This window comes from Heterocephalus glaber, unplaced genomic scaffold, assembly GCF_053883595.1.
Source record: "Heterocephalus glaber isolate CG9 unplaced genomic scaffold, H.glaber_assembly_v1.0 deba00000331, whole genome shotgun sequence".
NCBI classification, from domain to species: Eukaryota; Metazoa; Chordata; class Mammalia; order Rodentia; family Bathyergidae; genus Heterocephalus; species Heterocephalus glaber.
Genome location: NW_028258142.1, coordinates 31,314,801 through 31,321,567, shown reverse-complemented (window position 1 = coordinate 31,321,567; position 6,767 = coordinate 31,314,801). Strand labels below are relative to the sequence as shown.

At 43.3% G+C, this 6,767-nt stretch overlaps 1 pseudogene; it reads right to left on the bottom strand.

Annotated features, from left to right (window-relative positions):
* Positions 1-5,251: 5,251 nt before the first annotated feature.
* Positions 5,252-6,765, bottom strand: LOC147830082 (arf-GAP with SH3 domain, ANK repeat and PH domain-containing protein 1-like; annotated as a pseudogene).
* Between the last annotated feature and the right edge of the window lie 2 nt (positions 6,766-6,767).

Sequence of the window (6,767 nt, the reverse complement as noted above, 5' to 3'; positions counted from 1 at the left end):
CTTGGGAGGCTGACGCAGTAGGATCCCTGGGAGTTGGACACCAGTTTGGGCTACGTAATGAGACTGTCTCAGACAAAAAAGGCATGGGGGGCTCTGTCTTTAACCAACAGGGTGATCCTGTGCCAATTACTGTGCTTCCCTAGACTCTGTTTCCTTGTCTATTTAGTGAGAGGATTGAACCTGGGTATGTCCCAGAGCCCCTCCCAGCTCTGACATGCTAGAATTAAGTGAAGAAATTTTTCCAATTGTTTAGGTTACATTCATGGGAAAGTGTCTTATTTCCATGGATGCAAGAGGATTTACACACTTACTGCCCTTCAGTCACATCATTACATTAGTGGATTTCTTCAAATCCAGATAAATCAGACAGGAAGGAATTTAGAGCAGCAAAGGCAACTTCAGCACTGGTTCAAGTTGCCCAAAGCTACTCCCATCTCTACTCCACCTATGCTCTGCAGTAGCATCAGTGATAAATGAGGACCACTCAGCATTGCAGGCAGGTGCCCACTCTGCTCTGTTAGGCTGAGGGAAGGCAGGTTTCTGAAGGTTTTGGCTCCCTACTATGAGATGGTGCTCTCACGGCATGGCATCCTACTACAAAAACATTTGATGACTACTTATTCTTTCCTGCACCCCAGGCTTTATGATAAGAAAGGCTGTATGTGGGGACCAGGATTCTAGGGTCAAGAGGAGTCAGCCTGAATGAGGGCGTGCCAACTCCTTTCTAGAAAAAAAGAGTCAGCTAATAAGTATTTCCAGCTTTGTGGGTTGTGTGGTCTCCGAAGCAACTACTAAACTCTGCTATTTTAGCATGGAATCATATCTAACCTAATAGGAGAGGAGTGGCTGTGTTCCAATAAAACTTTATTGACAGAAACAGATAACAGGGATAGATTTGGCCTGTGGGGCTGCAGTTTGCCAACTCCTTGTCTAGGATTCCACATCCAGAGTTCTCCAGGATTGTGAGTTGACTTCTTGGGCTACACTTTAGGTTTCCTAATATCAAATGTGACACAGATTCTTGCCTGAGGACAACTCTTCCTTCATCTCCTGGGTCCTTGGGATGGTAGCACATCAGTGTTCTACAGGAAAAGTCTCCGTCATCCATGTCTAAGTTCACCTTTCCTCTCAGGGACACCCTTTGCTCCAGTTGGTTTAGCTGTTGCCCTAATTGGAGCAGAGCAGACAAAAAGAAGCTCATTTTTTGGAAATTAACTTTATTTGCCATGTGTTACTTGCTTTTGTCCACTTGCTGAAATAGAAGTGCGGGAGTTTGACTCTAATCTCTCAAGGGTTCCTACAATCTAGTTGGAAAGACAAAGCATAAATATGTGAGAAGTTAGATAAAATGCAAGACCTGGAAAACATTTCAACGAAATAAGAAAAATTTTCTCTCTTTTCCAGTGAGCAAACAGTAACGATCACATACTGAGTATAATATTCAGCTATCTCAGGAATGAGAAACTTAATATTTGTTGAATAAGTGTAATCTGTCCCAGCTCCACCTCTCCCCATTGCCCTGCTGTTACTTTGCAGAGCAGTTTCACTATTTTTGTTCCTGCTGCAGACAAGGCCCAAAAGCCCAGTGGGGTCTAAGAAATAAGGTACTTCAGTACCTTGTGAGACAGAACCATCTATTCCTGTCAGATGCCATTAGTTACCTAAAACACAGAAAAGGATTGGAAATCAGTTCTTCTCTTTCTCTTGAGATCAAATTCTAGCTTGTAATCAAGGGTGGTTAATTAGGTAGGCATCCACCCTTACTGAAGAGGAAAAACATGAGGATGTATCATCTGCCTGACCACATTAAGGGGAAGGGCAAATTCTTACCCTCAACTGAAATGAAACATTTGTTCATTCAATAAAACAGGTGCCAAGTGTTTACTCTGTGGCAGGTACTTGTGTTCCCAGATGGGTTTTGGAGCAAAGTCATTAGTCAAATGCCTCCAAGAGCAGGGTAACAGTGAACATAGACATATGCAATACTCTCATAACAAAAACACAAAGCTAAAACCACAAAGAGAGCCTTTCAGGACTTCTTTAGCTTTCACCTACCATTTTATATTTTTTTAGTTAAACTCTGCAAGTGAAATCACAGCCTTCCCCTGAGGAAGTAGCTGAGCAGAAAGTGCAGTGCCCCTGATTGCTCCAGGTCATTTCCTCAGCCAACTGGGTATGGCAGGTGTGTTCTGGTTCAGGGAGCAGCAGCTGCCAGGGCTCTGCCTTGCTCCCCAGCACTCCGCCTGGGAATGCTCCTGAGGACTCCCACACTGCCCACGGAGACAGCCTCTGCGGCAAAGCCACTGAAGGGCAAATGGGACTGCTGACGGGGCTTCAACAGATAATCTGGTCTCATCTGTTTCTGAAGTGCTGTGCAGGGCCAGGAGCTTCTAGAGCTGGCTCTGCCAGCAGAGAGGCCACTGTAGGGACCAGAGGACTGAGTGAGAGCCTGGACTGGTACCCTAGGTGTGGAGCAGGCTGCTTCTCACCGTGCTGGCTCTGCCTGTCCCCTGCACCTGTGCACTGGCTGCAGGAGCATGCGCTCATTTCCAGTCATCTTCTTGGTTCTTGAGTGCACAGCGTTCTTGGCTCCCTTCCTCTGGCTCCCTTTCTGCTGGATTACTTTCCAGCTCTCAGCAAACAACCCTTCTGACAATTCCAACTCTGGTTGCTTCTTTTCAAAACCTTGTAATTAGGAAACTTGGAGAACAGACTCCAACCCTCCCTTCCTCCCAGTTCTGTGCCAGTTCCACCTGTCAGAACTCATAGCTCTGGTGCTACGAGCAATTGTTTTTCTGGGACAAAGCTGTGACTGAGTTTTCTGCAACTTTGTATGAGCATTAGCCACACTCAGAAACCACCAGGAAAAGCAACTCTGACCCAGAAAAGCCAGGACCACCAAGACAGGTGAAATTACTCATTAGCGATCAAAGTAACTATAATTCTGATTTTTGTTAGGAAACACAATATAATTTTAGAGAAATCATATATTATACTGAGATCCCTGAATTTGGCTGGAATCATAAAGCTTTTGTCTTTCTATCTCATGGCTCATATTTTATTGTATATCCTAATATCTTGTATTGTGCTACACAGGGTGGTACTGTATTTGAAAAAGTGACTTTTTTAGTCCAGAGATATAGAAAGACACTGAATTAATGGGAGAAACCCTGGATTTTCCTTCTGCCTCTCATTGTTACTTACTTCAAAGAGACAATCAAAATGATGTTAGACCCATGATCTCCATAGGGCTAGTTATTCTTGGATTTGTCCCATAGACTCAGTCTTCCCAAATGAAAAAATGGATTTTATCATGGCCTCAGCCATTCCTGTCTTTGGCACAACCAGCAAGTATATGTCAGCTCCCAGCTTCCTGGTTATCTCCCATTTCCACATTTCTGATGGATGTCCAGTCTCTTTTCTATGGTTTGCTTCTGGATCTTATTAATCTGTGTTCCTGAGCATGAATTAATCTTGAGATTTACTCCAGACCGTGACCTCACCCAGTTATTTTTTATGAATAGCTCTGTAGTCTTTGATGTATTCTCATTAAGATGAATTCAAATAATAGAAAAAGGTACTTATAGAAAAATTTTAATATTACTTGCCCTTCTACCACATGGAGCAAATCACTATTAAGTTTTTGGTAAACATTCTATCAGTTCTCTATCTGGATATATGCACACATATAAGTATGCAGATACAATTTTATAAAAATTCTCTTAGTCATATGTCATTGAGAGAAAGGGTTCTCCCTGGGCCTCTTGTGCTCCTGCACATCTTCCTGGGTGTGCTAAGAATGCACAACCATCTCTTAGGGTTATGTCTGCAGCATAACATTGAGGGATGAGTCAATGTCTACTTTCTGGACAAAAACAGGCTTGCTAACTGCTGCAGTAAGATGCGGGGTTCTCAAGCTCATGGCATGACCACACCATGAGAATTAGTATGTTGCCACTGGTACCCACAGAAGGTGATGCAGACCCACTGTGCACAGCATTCATCTGGACTTGTGGCATTGCCCCTGTGGTAGCTGAGGCACACATGCTGCTACACATGCTGCTGTGGTGCCGTAGGAGAAAAGTCCTTTTTATTTCATCCAGGAATCTTATTCTTTTGTCAACATCTGTGAAAGAGTAAAAGACCATGTAGTAGCTTACAATCAAGGAAAAACAAACTATATGTAATACTCATCTTCTATCATCTCTCTATATACAATATAGGTGTTATGTCCTAGATCGAAAACATCCCCAAAGTTTCATGTGTTCAGAGGTGTAGCTTTTGGAAGGTGATTGGATCATGAAGGTGCTATACTCATCAGTAGATTCGTCCACTGATGAGTTCACAGGTGAATGTTGTTAGAAAGTGGAGCCTGGTTGGAGGTGGGTCACTGGGGCTTGACCTGGAAGGGCTGGATACGGTTCTCTTGCCCCTGCCCCTTTCCTTCTTTCTCTGCTTTTTGGCTGCCACAATTGAGTAGCTTTCCCCAGTAATCCCCTTCCATCCTGTTTTTCCTGCCTTGGAGCCAAGCAACCATGCATGGACTGAACCTTCTGAATGAAAAGAAACCCCTCCCCTTTTAAATTGGAGTGTTGAGTATTTTGTCCCAGAGTCAAGAAAGTAACTGATACAAGATTTAAATTATTTTTCATGGCTGCATAGTATATATAGTGTCTGTGTGTGTGTGTGTGTGTGTGTGTATGTATGTGTGTGTGTTAGGATATATAATTAATCTCCTATATTTGGACATCTCCCAGTTTACCACTGCTGCTTTTCCTAAATCCCTTCCTCCTTTCCCCTTTCTCCCTTCCTTGCTTCCTTTTTATATATTATACAATGCTGAAATAAATATTATTGTGCAAATATTCTTTTACACCCACACAGTGAATTTCTCCTGAGGGTAAATTCTAGAAATAGAATTGCTGGATGGAAGAGTATGCTCATTTCTATATACTGCTATTAGGAACTATGGTGGCACATTTTCCTAACTGTTCTTAAAGGAACCTGTCCTTGATATAATGCGAATTTCACTCTTTGGGTTATTTTAACATTTCTCAAATTTTATTTTAAAAAGACATAATTTACAAAAGTATCAAAAATATGAAGGATTTAGGCATAAATTTTGTAGCAAAGGTAGAATTTTATAGCAAAGGTACAAATTCTATGTGGAAAATTATAAAACTTTTGTTGAAGACTACAGAAGACAATCATGGGATTCTCTTAAATAAGACTTAGGTAAGACATTGCTAGCTTAGGATTTTGCCAGCAGGTCTCTCAGCTGTGGTTTGGGAGCCAGCTCCTTCATTTGTGAGATAAGTCTGGGAGATAAGCCTGAAGTCTGAAGGCTGAGGGATGGCAGGTCACCCTTGGGGGGATGTTCTCCAGGTTTAGGTGGAAAATCTCCCATTTGGGGTTTAGGGGTCAGTTCTGTGGGGTTGGGGCCAGGTCTCCAGGTGATGGCTTTGTGGTAATTCTGCCAGTTGTGATTTCTAAAAAATCTTGGGTGGGATGTTGGCTTTGTCTAGGGAGAGATGATGGCTTGTTTCTGTTTTCCTTAGCGCTACTTTCAGAGGCGAGTTTAGGAAGAACCTTGGGTCAAAGGCTGTCTTTGCAGAATTAGTGCTTGATTGTTGCAACAGCCCCTCAGATTTGTAAGAGGTCTGTCTTGAAGATGATGGACCCACATCATTATTCCAACTGCCTTTCAGAGTGGAGGGCACCATGAGGTAGTGGGCTGAATGAGTTGGATAAGGTTCTCTTGTGTCTGTGTGGTGGGGGAGGAGGCTTGGATAGGGTGGAGCTGCCACCAGAGGTCTGGGTTCTAGAGGTAGTGGTGAAGGTAGGCCAGTTGGACCTTTCCTGGCATTCTTAGGAGGCAGGAGAGGGCCCCTGAAGTTGATGGTATGGCTGAATCTTGCTCATGGGGACAGATACCTGGTTGGTGAAGGCTCCATAAGAGAGCTATTGCTTGTCCCATGCAGTGCTGAATCCTGGCAGTGCTAGCTTGTCCTGGGGGAAGATGCTAGAGGAATGGCAGAAGCTCTGAGATCTGGGTGAGCACTCTTTCTTGACTGGGCTTGGTTGGTCATCCAGATCATCATCACTTTCATCTATCTCCTTCTGTCAAACTTTCCACTCATATTCAACATGGATGGGAGGGTTGAACTTGCCAGATTTAGTCTGGGAAAGTGGATATTCACACTTGGTAGCTTTGAATCTCTGCTATGTCCAAGGCAATTTCTCCTGCTTGGTTCACAATGTCCACAGTGGCCTTGCCTCTGAGAAGAAGCTTCAGATACTTGGGCTTGCTGTACATGGTACAGAAGTGGGAACCATATCTCCCATGGATGTCTTCTTACCCAGAGTCCTATAGTTTTATACAAGAAAGTCAACCAAATGGAGAGATGTCTGGTTTGCAGTTCATATGCCAAGATCAAGGGCCAACTCCTTGAGCTCCTGTCAAGATTTCAGCAGTGGTTCCATTAGTTCTGCCCCATCTACATAGACTTGAATGAGTGCAAGTCTCTTCTTTACTATCTGTCAATACTGATATCCTTTCTTTTTTTTTTTTTACATACTGATATCCTTGCTGCATAATCCTGCTCATCTTGCTATTTGATGTCAATTCAAAAAGGACTTCTTGTCCTCAGAATTTGGCTTCACCTGGCTGGTAAGAAGGTGCAACTTGACTGGCTTCCTGTTAGAAGTTGCATATGAGTTGGTCAGAACCTCATCCTTGATGGCACACTTCCTTCTCTGCCACATTT